This window comes from Ips typographus, linkage group LG16, assembly GCF_016097725.1.
Source record: "Ips typographus isolate SLU linkage group LG16, UJ_Ityp_2.0, whole genome shotgun sequence".
NCBI classification, from domain to species: Eukaryota; Metazoa; Arthropoda; class Insecta; order Coleoptera; family Curculionidae; genus Ips; species Ips typographus.
Window position 1 is genome coordinate 3,445,622 of NC_138437.1, and position 17,407 is coordinate 3,463,028.

Consider the following 17,407-nt stretch of genomic DNA (forward strand, 5'->3'; position numbering starts at 1 on the left):
AACGCCCCCATATTGTAAAAAGTAGTGCGCAAGTGAAATGTTCGAGGACTTAGGACGAATTGTGATTGACACGAAGTGTGTATTTGGTTGATGAAAATTCCATGCCGAGGATAATAAACTGCGATTCCCGGTATCTCGCTTTCGCGCCTTTCAAATTAGATGAGTTGGAGTAACGCGAATTAAATTTGATTTTATTGCATGAAAATTATTTAAAGTGTCACTCAATCTAGTTTTTAAACCCACTACTAGAGGTCAAATAAACGAGTTTATTAGCCCAGTGCATTATGCTATTTCCCCTATACATTCTCCCCACGTATCAAGGCTCAGATGTTAAAGCTACTATGAACAAAATACAAATAATAGGGGATTTTGGACGGCTCGATGAGAACTCGGATGATATTTTCCACACAGGATATGAAGTGGGGAAACATTGTATGGAGGTGTTGAACCGTACGCTACGTTCTCTTGTCTTGATTTAAGCTGTTACCTTTATCTTCTTGGGAGAGCACAGATGGTGATGAACACCTTTTATTACTGCTCATAATATGAAATAATTCCTTTTCTGTTCATCACTTGCTACCAGATTATTAAATGTTTAAGAATACAATACTTCAGAATTGCGTAATTAAAAATGTAATAAAATTCCATTCTCAGATTAACTAAAAATAAGTACAGCCTTTGGATGAAACACTAAAAGTTGGTGAGATTTGTTATGTATTATTATCTTGGCAAGATTATATTCTGTTTTAAAATTCCTCACACAGTCACCAAACTGCATTCTTTAATGTATAATAAGACACTAGCTTTTCCTATACTAGTTTCATTCTCATACTTCCTGCACTGCTGAAAGCATCAATATCTTCCAAAATTGATACATCATATCATCATCAACTTAAAATCAAGATCAATATTTATCTAATTGTTTAACAACAACTTGGTGCTTTATTTATGTCTACTATTCAAGTAGTAAGTTGAAAAACTACCAGAGTTACTTAAAAACTCATATATTGGAACTTACTTAGTCGTTCTTAGGAGTATCAGATCAAAATGCACTTGTTCTCTACAGAAGGCATGTTTATCCCAAATTCCTTTAGTTTTCCGACCATTAAACACAAGCAAATGCAACATTTTTAAAAACGAATACGAAAAATCAACAAAAAACATACACGAAATTTTAAGACATCAGTTAGGCACAACTCTCACAACCTACGGTTGAACCTCAAAGGTACCATGATGTAAATACATTGGACATCATATGCCCGTATTCATAGTTCTTCCTTGAGGTTCCCTCGGTCCTCAAGGTACCCTTAACATATCGAATTCGTTTCATAGACCTTACTCAGCTGTTAACGGTTTCTTGAACAAGAAGAATTTTTGAAGGAAGGTGGAAGGTGCCTTGAGGCGACCTCATCATTTGTTTGGATAAAACAAACTTATGTTTTTAGATAGGTTCCTTAATTTTGTGGACGGAGTAGTAAAACAACCGAATTTTTATTTACACTTTCTAAAAAGTATATACTTGAAGATGATTTAAGAGAAGATACAGGTTTGTCTGTATTGTCCATTAGAGATTAGATTTCTCCTATTGTGAAAAATTTACTAGAAAAAATGCAGATCGTGGATTATTGATCCCTGGAATGGGCTCATCCCACATAACGTAAAACTGCGTTTCAATGCATATAAACCGGGAAGGTTAGTCTGAAATATCGGAATTTGTAGTTTATTTACAAAAAAAGTTTTTTGGTAATTTACAGGACGTTGAAAATGCGTAAATAAATTAAAATCGACGATTTTGCCGCGTATATGACGTAGACGACTTTCAGCAGTTTTATTGGCTATGGCTGTCTGATGGTTGTCGCAAAGTCAAGTCACCAGTGAAGTGTGTAGAGTGCAATGTTGCCAAATAACACGTTTTATAGTACGACACGACAACTTTTTTATTTCACTGGACAAAAAGTAATTTGATATAATGTCTTTAGTCTAGTGTTATTGTTAGAAACTTAAAAACTGTAAACACTGAGATGATTATAGAAATAAAGACCGTCTTTTATCGTTTCTAATTTGTCAAGATTAATTTGAATCAGTAAAATTTCACAAACTGGCAACACGAAAGTGGGCGTAGAAAACTGATGATAGAAGTGGCTCCTCGCACCTGATTGGTTAAAAACCGTCTACGTCATACCTAGTTTAGTATTTTAAAAAATAATAAATTACGAATTTCATATTTGTTTGCGTCCTAATCAAATGGGATGAGCCCATTATACAGTACGTTTTTTGTTATTTCCTTCCAAGCCATGCTTTTCTTATGTAAATTTGTATCATCTATTTTTTTTCTTTCAACTAAAGTTATTAATCAAACATTTTCTCTCTCAGATAATAGTTTTCTAAAAATCCATTGTTTTGCTAAAATGAACAAAAATTTAGTAAAAGTAGAAAACTGGAAATTCCATATTTTTGAATTGCTCTATTTTTAATTTTATTTTATAACCCTTCACAATATATATTTTCTCGTCTAACTTTACTTAAATTTGTAGTACAGAAAGAGAAAGCAATATACTTCAGCTTTTTTGACAGTCCAGTTTTATGACAGTTTTCTATCATTTACAAGGACGCCTAACTCAAGGGCTACTCGAGGAGCGTCTACGAATCCTGATCACCCAGGGCAACTCAAGGCAGCCTTGAGTAAGGAAGGCTCAGGGTCATATTAATAATCATAGCCTTAAGGAGTAAAAATAATAAGTATTATGGCTACCTTAAGTTTCAAGGAATGATTATTAATATGACCTTTAAGGATACACTACTCGAGATTGCGGGACCTAAGACACAACCTAATTTATCTGTCTCTGTCAAGTCAAGTATATTTCATATGTCATATGTCTTAATAGACATTGACATTATTATTTACCTAGGTCAATAATATTTCCTTTTTTGTTGTGTTTGGGCCAGACTAGAACTAGAGATTAGACTCTATTTTTGACCTAGGTCAACAATGACCATTAAGGTAGAGAAAACTAATTTCTCAAGTTACTAATCGGTCAATAATGGTATGTTTATCATGTTAGTAGTGGAAAAACGTACTTAATTTAACGTAGATGAACACAAAAAACGTAAATGTATATTTCCTGCTGTTAACTACTATAGATGATATTCTATTGATGATCACGTATGCATTAAGATATCGAGTAGTGCGGGGTTGCTTGAAGATAACGAGGTCCGTAGGGCTTCCAACTGTGTTCAAAGATACCGACTCCAAGTGCCGGGTCCTTCAGACGGCCTTAAGTTATTTTAAATTTCACAAACGAACGTTAACTTATCATCTTTATATCAGCGGATGAATTTCAAAAGCTGGCAGGTTGTTTGAACGGAAACAAGTGTTTTACAAAGGGGATGAAGTGTTTCGTCCATCCAGTATAATTTTTTGGTCTCTTTTCATTACAGTACAAATTCTGCTCTTGAAATAATAATAAAAATTGCGTTTGGGACAAAACACGAAATACGCTGGAGAATCTTATTATTCAAAGATCTGGTAAATCTGTAATGAGGTTGGGTTAAAAATACTTGAACAGTGTTAGAAGGTGTGAAGTTGTTGTGACTTGCAGGTTTGATAAGCTGCGAGATCTGGGAAATAATTAAGTTAATGTAAGGGGTTACAGCATAGCAGAGTGGATTTTAATTTGCTTGAAATGTCTTTTTCAACTCAGCTCTAAGGGTGCCGGGGTTAAGGTTGAAAGAGATTTTTGTCAATATTGTCTGATAAAGTAGTGGTGTCATTTCTTTCAAATGAAATTTATTTTTCCTCCACACAGAATACAGAATTATCTCCTTACAAGCTTTTGTAGCTACAATCTTCAGTTAGTTAAAAAGAAAAGTTTCTTTTCTATATTACATCCTAAACTTTACTATCCTAGACTTTATAGTTGCGCTTATATTTTACCACCTAGTTCCGCTTTCTATTCAAATAGTTTCACGCTTCACGCTGCTCTGAATAATCAAATTCCTACTTGAAAGTTTGATTAGGGTGATAAGCGTCGTTCCTGCCTTGTATAGGTTTTCGATAACGTTCAGTGTAATACCGTTATAACCTGATTGGATATCTATTCTAAACGGCTAGAAACAAAGGGGTAAGTTCTCAATATCGTAAAGTGTGCACAAGCACTGTTGTTGATAGAACGGTCCAATATTAGTCCGAGAGGAAAAGTAGTTGATCATATTTTTACAATATAAATTTCGTTTCACCTTTTTGAATAAATTAAACAACTTATATTATGATACTAACTTGTGTTACCTAAATTACAACAAACACTAGGTATTTAAAAAATCTGTTTTCTAGAACGTTCAACATACATACTAGGTTTCTGTAATTGTTTATTAAGGGGATCGGTAAAGACGTTTCTACGTGTAGAAAAATATACAAAAAATAGTGTTTGTTTCTTGTTTCTGTCGACAAAACTACGGCAGTGTTAACGCAGAGATTACTCTGTTTAAGCGACAATACTCTTAGAGTGATGTAAAACAAAGATGCCAAATTACGATTAAAAGTTTGGGGAATGTGCGAAAGTTATTTTTGTCATCAAAAAAGTTTTGCAGGTACAAAAATAGTGACGTAATAAAATTATGGTAATTTTAGCATTTTGTTGAAATGTTTCTAAAATATTAAAATTATATTGACTTTCGCACATTCTAGCAAGTGTCTTCTTTCATATGCTGTTTAAATAACAGCAATATCTAGTCTAGTTTTGTTTTAATTTTGGTTAAAAGATTGTCATAAAATGCATTGAATCTCCCATAAGACGTTGTGCGACGTCAGCTGAGCTCATTGAATCAGCTCAGAGAATTGTCATTCTAAAAAGGAAGCTTTTAATCCTCGATCATTAATACATTTACTTTTCTTTTCACTATAATTGATTAGTGACGCATTCAGAGGCAAAACGTAGGCTAAAAGTGTTCAGTGTCGGATTTAGGAGGGTGCTAGTATTAAAAGCATCCGGAGGTAAATTTTTGAAAGCGGAAAAACACAAGTTTTCTGTAAAGCATCAGGGAACAGACATACGAAAATGCAATAAGCCATATAAATATTATTTCTCATTAGGCCCCTTGAAGATGTAGAAATATTGACATAATACAAGCAGAAAAACAAGAAATGTCACATCTTAACTATATTACATTGACAATGATAACAAAGCTTATTTTTCAGTCGAAATGGAGTTAGTTAAAAAAGCAGTTTTGTGCATCTTGTCACTTTTTCCCTTATAACTCTTTAGGGAGGCCCTTAAAGGTAAAACATCTATGAGTTTTAAGTTCCTTTTAAGCGGGTTTACATTGGTAATGCAGCACATTCTACTCGACATTTTAGTGGGCAAAATGAACGTTCCGGTTCTCCTTCATTCTTGTTATTTTACTTTCTGGATGATTAGTGTAAACGTAGTTGAAAACTAGAAAATTACCGTTCTATTAGAGGGAGAAGTTGAATTGCAAAACGTAGCATTTTAATATTTCTTTACGTTATATGAATCCTTTTCTCTGCAATTTGCCATCATAAAACAAAATATCTCCTGAAACTAACACTTGCCTGCTGAAAGAGTCTAGTTTTGCTCCATTCTGTCATATTTGAATGTATACTGCATACACAAGAACCCAGATGCGCATAGAAACTCTTAAAAATGGTCTGATAACATTATGGTTTTTAAAAAGTAGGTTTTACACTGGATTTTTAGAAAAACTGTAGTTTATACCTAATTTTTTCTATGACTGTTTAATATTATGTTTCTTACTCACTAAATTTAATCTTGTAGAGGATAAAACTTTCTACAAAATTTTTTACTTACACTTTTTTGTAGCTCTTTAAATAACGGAGCTACGCTCAGTCGAGGAGGAGGAAGGGAGAAATGGAGTTAGTTCAAAAAATTGTAAATGTCAATATATTATTGGGAGGGTCACGTGACCGCTTTTCAGTTAAATTTGGAAAATCACGTGATTCCTTTTAAGGTGCAAACGGTCACGTGATTATTTTCAATTATTCAAATTTAGATTTCAAGATCACGTGACTCTTTTTTAACAACAAACCCAATTCTGAAGATCACGTGACCGTTTTTCAATTTAAACTAATATTTTTAAAGTCACGTAACTCTCTTTACAGTGAAATTGGTCTTCTGACAACTTTCAATCATTAATTTAAAAAAAAAAAGATGTTGGGACTCTTTTTTAACGTCAAAACGGAATCCTAAAGGTCATGGGACTATTCCAAATGGCGAAAACGTATTTGAGAGGCCATGTGACCGGTTTTTAGTTTTAAACACTGAATCACGTGACTTTCTTTAAGGATAACGTATCATCCTTAATGTCACCCGACAGTTTTTACGTTTAGATTGATTTATTGAAAATCACGTGACTCCTTTTAAGGTGCAAACGGTCAAGTGATTATTTTCAATCATCAAATTTAGGTTTAAAAATCACGTGACTCTTTTTTTAACAACAAACCCAATTCTGAAGACGGAATCCTAAAGGTCATGGGACTATTCCAAATGGCTAAAACGTATTTGAGAGGCCACGTGACCTGTTTTTAGTTTTAAACACTGCATCACGTGATTTTTTTAAGGATAAAATATCATCCTTAACGTCACCCGAGAGCTTTTATGTTTAGATTGATATTTTTTAAGTCACGTGACTCTTTTTCAAGTGCAAACGGTCACGTGATTATTTTCAATCATTCAAATTTAGATTTAAAGATCACGTGACTCTTTTTTAACAATAAACCCAATTCTAAAGATCACGTGACCGTTTTTCAATTTAAACTAATATTTTTAAAGTCACGTAACTCTCTTTACAGTAAAATTGGTCTCCTGACAACTTTCAATCATTCATTTTTTTAAAAAAAGGTCTTGGGACTCTTTTTTAACGTCAAAACGGAATCCTAAAGATCATGGGACTATTCCAAATGGCGTAAACGTATTTGAGAGGCCACGTGATCGGTTTTTAGTTTTAAAGACTGAATCACGTGATTTTATTTAAGGATAAAATATCATCCTTAACGTCACCCGACAGTTTTTACGTTTAGATTGATATTTTTTAAGTCACGTGACTCTTTTTCAAGTGCAAACGGTCACGTGATTATTTTCAATCATTAAAATTTAGATTTAAAGATCATGTTACTCTTTTTTAACAACAAGCCCGTTTCTGAAGATCATGTGACCGTTTTTCGATTTAAACTAATATTTTTAAAGTCACGTAACTCTCTTTACAGTGAAATTGGTCTTCTGACAACTCTCAATCATTAATTTAAAAAAAAGGTGTTGTGACTCTTTTTTAGCGTCAAAACGGAATCCTAAAAGTCATGGGACTATTCCAAATGGCGAAAACGTATTTGAGAGGCCACGTGACCTGTTTTTAGTTTTAAACACTGAATCACGTGATTTTTTTAAGGATAAAATATCATCCTTAACGTCACCCGACAGTTTTTACGTTTAGATTGATATTTTTAAAGTCACGTGACTCTTTTTAAAGTGCAAACGGTCCCGTGATGATTTTCAAATATAATCACACAACATCATAATAATAACAAAAATCAAAATTTAATAATTTATTATATTGTGAGTTTTTCTGAATGGAAATCAATTCACTGACGTGTTTCACCATGTTATTAGAAACTTTCGTTCAAAATCATCAAAATTTATGTTAAAAATGCCAAATTTGTGAAGCAGTCACGTGACTGGAATAATCAAACATTATGAAGAAGAGAGAAAAATCCAATATTTTACTGAAACCCACACTCATGTGACTTTAAGATGTGAACCATAAATTTTAAATGCAATTAGAATTTGAATACTGATTTTGGAAACCCAGTTTCTGTCTGTATTTTTAGTACAACAAGTTTTTAGAAACTTTCATTAAGTTTTACGTTAAACGTAAACCCTTCAAGAACCAAATTTACTGCGAATCAATTTAATGGATAAACTTCACTATATAATATGCAGACACACCTCTGTAAGCAGAACTAAGTCAATATCTGCTCATTATTGTTTAATTAAAAACCTTCCTTTAGCCATCTTTTGCCAAAATATGGAACCCAATCCCTTAAAAATCCATAAAAACCTTCATACTGTAGTCTTCTATTATTGAAATATCGATTGCGTTACTGAAATTGCAGAGTCCTGTAAAATCAATACAGCAATGAAATATTGATTGCTTAGTGAAGATTCCTAACAACTTGATCGATAACAGTTGTCTCTGTTCAACTACAAATTTTCTGTCAAGAATTTGCAAAGTTAATAATTATGGATGATTGTAAGCAATTCTTCTAACATTAGTTCGACACTCAAAACAATTAAATGATATTTTTTCGTTGATTAAACTAACTTGTTTTGTTTGCAATTTTTTTGGAAATTCTGCCATCCGTTTTCTGAGCATTTGAATTTAATCGATATTCGCATTACTTATCTCGGTTCACAAGGTTCTATAAAATTAACAGCCTATAAAAATGCTTGAGTTGACCACTTAAAGTAAGTGCCCCGAAGTTTCTTTAAGAACTGTTTGATGGGTAAGTTCTGGTCAATGAGTGTATATAAAAAAGCAATGTTGTGCAAATAAACATTGCCGGTTTTATTAGGAAAAGAGGTACTATAGTAAAAACTACTTTAAAAGAGTTTTAAAAACCCCTGATGTAATGGCCAATTTTCAAATGGAGTTTTTAACTTTTTACAACGGTTATTGTACCAGAATGCAACATACATACATAAACTTGATTTTGCTTGTTATTTTTCAGACCAATCAAACTACAACAACAAACAACTGAAATCACTGAGTAAGTTTATCTCGAACAAATTCCATGCCATCATTCAGTAGGACTGGACGAACTAACAGAAAAATCACGACGTAAACTAGATTGATTAACTCTATAAGGATTGACGATTCTAAAAAGCAACAGGAGTTGAGTTCGAAATGGTTTTAACTGTTGTCAAGTACATGCCAGTAATCGGTTACGTCAAATTGACATAAATGATGGGCTTAAGTTTACTGAAAAGTAAAATGCAGTATGACAGGACAATTTATCAATTTTATCCGTAAATTCGAATTTGACCAGTAAATTTATGGGTCTAATTGAATCGTTCTCCTGTCATAACTGTCATTAAGTCGTTTTCGGTCAATGCTTATTTTGATTTGTTATTTATTGTTTTAGAGATTTTGGTTTCTTGAAAAACTTTCTTGACAAATTGATTCTTGTACCAAATGAATAACAATCTAATAATTTATTTTTCAAAAGGTAGCTTTTTTGAAAAAATTGCATTTTTAGCTTTTGGTCACACGATATTATTTAAACAAATTGTAATTTACTGACAATTGTCAAAATAACGGTCATGTCTGAGAAACGTGTCTTGTTTCGAAAACTGTGCTAAACAGGAATTCTTGTAACAATAATGTTTGGCAAATTTTGACATTAGTGACAGATATCACGTGGTTTTGGAGGATAATCTAGCTAGGCAGTCATATGACCATAGTCAAAATAATTGTCATAAATTTCACAAAAACGTTTGGTATCGAATACTGCAAGAACTTTTAAGCACAGTTTGACAGGGACAACACAAATCCACTTGGAGTGAGAAAATGACAGTTTTAAGCACATTTTTGGAATCCTCATTAAATTTCCTATCCAGGAACATGAAAAAACACTACAAAATTTGATACAGTCAAGGGGAGAAGCGGTGTCAAAGTTTGAACTGCCAGAAACACAGTATTTGTAATTTACCAGTCAAATTTTCCGGTTAAGTAAAATATTTATTTTACCGGTAATTTACTCTTTACTACATAAAACTAATATTTTCACTAATCATCAAAGTCAATTCGTCGATTCTAGAGCAAGTACGAGTTAAACGCAATTGAATAATTGACTGCTAACTGATCGGATTAAAGTTGCACGACATAAACGAACTCAATATAAATTACCTAAACGGAGACAACAGCAACAAGAATAAACTTGGAAACTCAGGGAAAACAAAGAACAAAGTTTATAAACCAGCTTTATGCGCATTTAATTTGTATGGAACAAGGAAAGTAGAATTTATGTAAATTTACTTACCTGATACGTCCAGGTATTTACAAGAGGAAAACATTAATTTTGACTAGTATTTTGAAGTTTGTTTGTTACTTGAAATATAAGGTTTCAAAAATTTCAACCACTAACAATGTAATGCCATAACGTTATACAAATTCGTCTAAAAATCACAAGTAAGGCGAAAGCAAACTATTCAATGAAAAATGATATTTGATACCCGTAGAAGGTACAGGGTGTACATTTTATATCTAAGATTATTTGAAGAATTAAATTGCTTTGGGTTTTATTCTTTACAAATCACATCAAGTTTGAGGTTTTCTATCATTATTCTTGAAATGGTGAGTCATATCCTATCAAATTATGCAAGCTCAGTATTGCTCTGGTGTGTAAACCAAGTGTTTGCAATTGTAACTCCCTGAAAAAGTAATTCTTAAAATAACAGGGCAAAACAAAATATTCTAAACAGTGTTTAGAACAATCAATTTACATGTTTCTTCTGTGAGAATTATCTTTTTGAGGTGAAATGAGAGTTATAAAAATTTAAAAAGTAACTTTAACCAAACTCCACCCTTTAGCGTTTTAGATGATTAAGTTTTTGATGATGATATAAGATGATTATAGAAACCATGGAAGAATCAAAGAATTTACAATTCCGTCAAGACTGAGTAAAAGAGAAACTTGGCAACTTTACAACGATGAACAGTCTAAGTAAAATCTCCACTCCTTTCTAGCTCTCTTGACTACACTATCCTCATCCCCTAAAAATTTATTACCTAAATGGAATTTTTAACAAGGTTTGAGAAAACTGTCGACCTTCTTTACATATAATATGATAATAAACGCAAATTTATTTTTGAAAATGTGTTAGCAATTTCCAGTTTCTTGGTGAAAAATCTTAGTTTGTCACTACTGAAGTATTTTGAATTACAATTTCCAGATCCAGAAAATCTACCGAAAGACTCGGTCTTTTAGCTCCCCACTGACCGTTAAAGTCGCCAATCAATAACACATTTCTAAAACTAAATTTACGTTCAATATAACTCTTTATTGCATTGGAATGTCGAGACTCTGAAATAGCCTTGGAAAAGGTTTTAATAAAAGTTCGCCACATATGAAGCAGTTTTCTCTCATGCACTCGATAATGTTTGTCTTCTGTAAGTGACAATTTTATTAACTTTTACATTGACCAGAATTGTGTTAAAAGAAATGTAAAAAAATATTAATTATTGTATTTTTTGCATTAGTATACAGGGTGGTCCAGTTTTAAGTGTCAATAATTCACCATTCGATAGCCAATTAAAAAATAAGTTGACTTGCATTATGTAATTTTTCTGAAAAACGTTTTTTAAGATACAGCCCACCAAATTTCAATTTAAAAAATCGTTTTATAGTGTAAAACTGAACATTCAACCCTTGTGAGAGTCCAAATTTGTACTGAATAGTCTAAAAATTTGTTATTAACTACTAGGAATAGTCTTCTAATTCGTTTTCTCAGACTGCCTTCCTGGTAAAAACTAAAAACAGTCCGGAAATCAAGACAAAGATTGTATTGTACATGAAATAATTTTTTGCTACTAAAAATAATCTAAAAGTTGATTTTTAAGGCTAGAACTAACTTTACTAGGACTAAAGAGAGTCCAAAAGTCTATTTTCAGGACTTTAATTGGTGTACAACTCAATTTTCTGAAACAAGACTAGAAGTAAATTAAATTTTCGGACTATTTTATTTCTCAAGACTAATATCGTAGCATTTGGTACCAAAATTTTTTACTTTTATTACTGAAAAAACTTGACTTTTGGAAATAGTCTTAAACTCGATTTTTCAGTCTTAAAAAGCACTAAAAACAGTCTGAATTTCTTAGAGATACTACAGTTTATTGCACCTAGGAGTGTATAAATTTAATAGTAAAGAAGCTAAGCTTGAAATGACATTTTCAAGACTATGGACAGTGTCCAAACTGGCTTTTAGGCCTGATAAGTCAAAAGATAGTCTTGAAGCATCTTAAAGCACTAAAAACAGTCTAGATTTTTAAGAAATACTTGAATTTTTAGCACTGAGGTGTCTAGAAGTCGATTTAATAGTAAGAAAGATTAGAATGATATTTTAAGTCTATTTTCCAAGCTGAAAGCAGTTTTAAAGCACTAAAAATAGTCCAGAATTCTAAGAAAATGAAAAGCAAAGTAAAAAGTACGAAAAGTTAGTTTTCAAGACAATTTTTATGAATCTAATGTACTGTATCTAAGAATATTTTCAAGACTAAAATATTGAAATTTGTCTTCAAATTATGAAAACAGTTTAAATGCAAATTTTAAGCTTCTGATGTCACTTTTTATTAGTTCAGAGTCACTTTTTGGTGTTCAAGTCAATTTTTAAGAGTTAAATGTATGAATTTGTAATCAAAAATTCTAGAAAAATCAATTTTTAATACTAAAGTCTCTCGATTTGTATTAAAACTGGTTACAAACAATTTTTAAGCTTCTGAAATACATTTTTATCTTTTTTAAGTCAATTTTCATAACTAAAGTATTTCAGTTTATTTGGAAACTATGAAAACTGGCTACAATAAAATTTTTTAGGCTTCTTTAGTCAATTTTTCGTTTCCAAGACAATTTTTAAGTTGGGTTGGGTTAGTTTTGGGTCTTTTGAACGTAATAACTGAATTATCTCGTAAACGAAGTTTCAAATTAGAATTGTATAAGAGATAATTAATTTTTCATCGTGAACAATAAATTTAAAAGAAACTGTAATTTTTGAAAAATATCTAAAGACCTAGAAAATAATACAAAAACATGAAAACCATCTTCCTGTATCTACGCTTCTGGAGAATTTTGGCAAAAGTCATTCATAATGAGTATTAATTGCATGAGTGCTTGGTCCAAATTTTATCCAACGGTCTGACAGTTATGACAAAAAAAAACGATTTTTTAAAGTGAAATTTGAAGAACTATTTTCCTTAGGAAGCCTTTTTCAGAAAAATGACATAATGTATGTTAACTTATTTTTTGATGGGCTATCGAATGGTGAATTATTGACATTTAAAACTGGACCACCCTGTATATCAACTGCTTTTGCCATTAGAAATTCGAAACAAATGTAAAAGCGGGGTGAAATTCACACTGATAACACCCGCCAGAGGCATGGGATTCAAATGTCCTTCTCGCGTACATCACTAGGTCAGACCAGTGGGGCTATATGGGAGGAAAACTATTAAACCACCTTAACAGCATTACATCAGAAATTGTCAATACTTTCTGGACAGGCAGCATTAAGAAAAAATTAAAATTATTTTTAGTGACAAAAACCTACTATACAGTGGAAGAGTTTATAATGGATAGGTAGTATGTTAGTAGTACAACTTTGGAAGTAAACCTATTAATATTATTTTAAACATAAATAATTTTTAAGTTTCATGTAACTACTTTTTGTTTTATGTATTTTATTATTTAATTACAACTAGTTTAATGTATGTAACGCAATTGTGTCGTGTAATCTATATGTAAATGTATTGACGATCCCTTAATAATCCTGTGTACATTATTAAGTGGAGCAATAATTCTATTATATTCTAACTGTCCAGAATAAAAATGAATCATGTATTAATAAGTTATGTAGGTAATATGTAGTTCTTTATTAGTGTTTCAAATTGTGGAAATTAGAACTCTGTAATTTTAAGTGAGCTGTTTTGTCCTGAGTCTGGTAGATGACGGGCCAATTTGGAAATGATTAAAAAATAGGAATTTACCTATCTATGTCACAGATATCTATGTCCTCTCTGTGTTGACAAGTTAAAAAACAAACAAATTTAACGGTGATTTACATTTATAGTGGGTTGATAATGGGAAAGTCTGTAAAAAAAGTTAGTGAACTTTTTTAACAGATGCTTTAATCCTATATTAGTGAAGGTCTACTGGACACCGTGCTCTTTAATAAAATTCTACAAAAATGTCCAACCGCTGTATTTTTCCATTAAAAGGAACCGCAGTAAAAACTCAACGAAACTTAATTACGCCGGTTAATTATTCCACAAAGACTGGCAGTATTAAACGGACGCTCGACATCAAAGCAAACTTTTCCAAGGCAAATTGAATCCATACGCCCTAAACTAAAAAAAATGACATAATTAAAAATTCATGAGATGCAAGCCGCGAAAACGGATTGCCTGACTGTTTGTCTCCAGACCCTGGAAAACGAGAAGCTGTGATTCAACTTATCATGGATATTTCCAGGAAGCAAACTGGGATGGGGTCCAGATTTGCCTAGATTTTCCTTCGACGCATTAGGCGTCGGTTTGGAGCAGAACGCCGGCGCGAGCTTCGGCCCTAACGTTTCCAAACAATATATATCCACATATATCCAAAGTCTGGATAGCATTCTAAGCGGGCATTGCATAACATCAAAGCATGAGTTCTCATGAATGAAATTCATTAAAGGGCATAGAGGGAGCGAGTGCATTTGTTGATTTTTTTGCCGGGTTTTTGAATTGTTAACAATGTTGGTTTGTGTTTATTTTTTAATTTTAAGAACAATATTATCGGCTCCGTAGTGGTAAGTTTTGTAACTAACTTTAAACATTTGTTTACTCCTGTACAAAACTCCGTTATTATGAATTTATTTAGTTTGTTATTGCATGTTGTTATTTTCTTGAAACCTAGACACTTAATTCACACGTGCTAGCATTCAAGCATCTCTTGTGTTTCATTTTAAGTGCCTTTTCTTAATATCCTCCCAAAAGTAATTAAACCGAGTAGGTTGCTTAGCTTAATTACCAATCTATCACGGCAATCTTAAACTTAATTGATTTTAACAATGACAAGTTAATTATGTAATCACTTTGCAGCTTGTGCTACATTAATTAATTTTTTAGGGTTACAATTAGGTAACTAAACTTTGCCAGGCAATTCGAATTGCCAAATTGTTAAATTCTATTACCACACACATTGTTAATTAAACAAATTGTCGCATAACGGAAACAATCAATTATTGGATGATATTGCAAAGCTATAATAAAATGTATTTGAACAATGCTTCAGGGTAAATACCTCTCTGGTAGAAAGAGCTTCATATAATATTAAATTTCATTGAGGCAATTTAACAAATTTGCAGAAACACAAAATGAAAACTTGTTTTCAGGGAAAATGGATATTGAGTTACTGTTTTAACCATGTGTGTGGTAATTTGAGAATCGTACTACAATACAGGGCGTTTGTTAATACTAGAATCATTTTATTTATACCCCCCATTGTTGAAGGGAGTTCCATTTTATGACTTCTGTTAACAGATAGCGATAAAAATCATTGTTGTATGGCCGAACAATGGAAACAAACTTTGTTCTAGAGAGTTTTAAAAATTCAGTAGATCAATTGTACACGTAGCTGGTTTTGAATAGCCCTGAGAAGTTTTAGTGCCCATTTTGCTCTGACTTTATTCATCCCAAAACTCGGAGTTCGTCGGCAGCCTTTTATCCTCTAAAATGCTTAAAAAGTGAGAGTTCCTCTAGATTTCGTCTCGCATTTAGCTGAATTTCTGATTTTTTCTTTTGACCGTCACTTTGTTGAACTTGTTCTTCCAGGTAGTAACTCAATAACAACTTTTCTTATTGTGCTATAGCATTTCCAAAGGTTTTCCTTTTGGATCCAACATTGAGAAACTTTGGGTCTGAAGTAAAATTTACTTAATTAATTTAATCCCTATAATCTGGAACTGCGAAAAGCAAAAAAGTAAGCTTTCAACATAAGCAAAACTTGGAGTAAAACTTACTTTTTAGATGGTTCCGTTTTGTTTTGAGTTTGCATCTTGCAGCTCTTTGGAAACTGAAAACTTTTATTTCTTAAGACGACTGATGAATACTGAGGAGTATAAGACACAATAACTTTAAAATTCAGTCTCATTGGCGACAGATTTCAAAAATTTATAAACCTTTTAAGAAATGTTACAAGTAAGTTTAAAGTAAAACAACACTAGTGATTAATCATTGTAAAAATTGGACTAGATTATCAGGGAAGGTAAATATTCTTTGACACGCTGTACTGCGAAAACAAAGTGCAAAACCATGTTTAAATGCAACCGACAGGAGTAAATACAGCCATGTTGGTTTAACCCAACTTTTAGGGTTTACATGTTTTAAAAGTAAGAATGCCAACAAGTTATCTCGTTTACACTGGGTTATATTTAAGTTTTTAGCACCCTAAATACTCTGTAAGCGTACATTTCATTGTGTAATAGTCACAATAAGTTTATTATTATGTAACTCAAAGCTTTATCTCCCGTGAGTTATAATAGCGAGTTGTAGTTTATAACGTTTAGCCTGAGAGATGAAAAGTTTAATGTTGAACTACCACAAAAATGAGTAAACGAAGTTATTACTTTTTACTATCATATAGATTTTAATAGTAATGATAAATTACCTGTAAAGTAAATGTTTTACTTTACCAGGAAAATTTGACCGGTATTACAAATACTGTGTTTCTGGCAGTTGAAATTTCAATACCGTTTTTCTCCCTGGCTGTATGAAATTTTGTAGTGTTTTTCATGTTATTGAATAGGAAATTTAATGAGAATTCCAAAAATGTGCTTAAAAATGTTTTCAAGCGATTTTGTCCCTGGCTGTTCTTTCAAACTGTGTTTCTGGTAGTTCAAATTTTGCCACCGATTTTCCCCCTGACCGTACCAAATTTTGTAGTGTTTTTTCATGTTTTTGCATAGGAAATTTAATGAGGATTCCAAAAATGTGCTTAAAACTGTAATTTTTTTATCTCAAGTGGGTTTTACTAGGTATTTTGTCTCTGACTGTCCTATCAAACTGTGTTTCTGTCAGTTCAAACTTTGACACCACTTTTCCCCCTGACTGTACAAAATATTTGTAGTATTTTTTCATATTATTGGATAAAAAATTGAATGAGGATTCCAAAAATTTGCTTAAAACAGTGATTTTCTCACTTCAAGTGGTTTTTACAGGCGATTTTGTCTCTGACTGTCCTATCAAACTGTGTTTCTGTCAATTTAAACTTTGACATCGCTTTTTCCCCTGACTGTATCAAATTTTGTAGTGTTTTTTCATGTTATTGAATAGGAAATTTGATAAGGATTCTAGAAATGTGCTTAAAACAGTAATTTTTTTATCTCCAAGTGAGTTTTACTAGCTATTTTTTCTCTGACTGTCCTATCAAACTGTGTTTCTGTCAATTTAAACTTTGACACCGCTTTTCTCACTGACTGTATCAAATTTTGTAGTGTTTTTTCATGTTATTGGATAAAAAATTTAATGGGGATTCCAAAAATGTGCTTAAAACAGTCATTTTCTCACTACAAGTGGGTTTTACAGGCGATTTTGTCCCGGACTGTCCTATTAAATTGTGTTTCTG

General features: G+C 32.1%; 1 protein-coding gene across 2 annotated transcripts in view; it reads left to right on the forward strand.

Moving 5' to 3' along the window:
* Positions 1-8,428: 8,428 nt before the first annotated feature.
* The window catches only part of LOC145738776 (zwei Ig domain protein zig-8-like), a 38,568-nt gene continuing 29,589 nt past the window's right edge, over positions 8,429-17,407 (forward strand). Inside the window, exons 1-2 of one of the 2 annotated variants that reach the window (XM_081993819.1) lie at positions 8,429-8,533; positions 8,759-8,797. The gene's annotated coding sequence lies outside the window, so the exon portion shown is untranslated. Of the gene's footprint in view, positions 8,534-8,758; positions 8,798-14,395; positions 14,592-17,407 lie in introns of those variants that run through there. The other variant, XM_081993817.1, reaches the window with a different exon arrangement.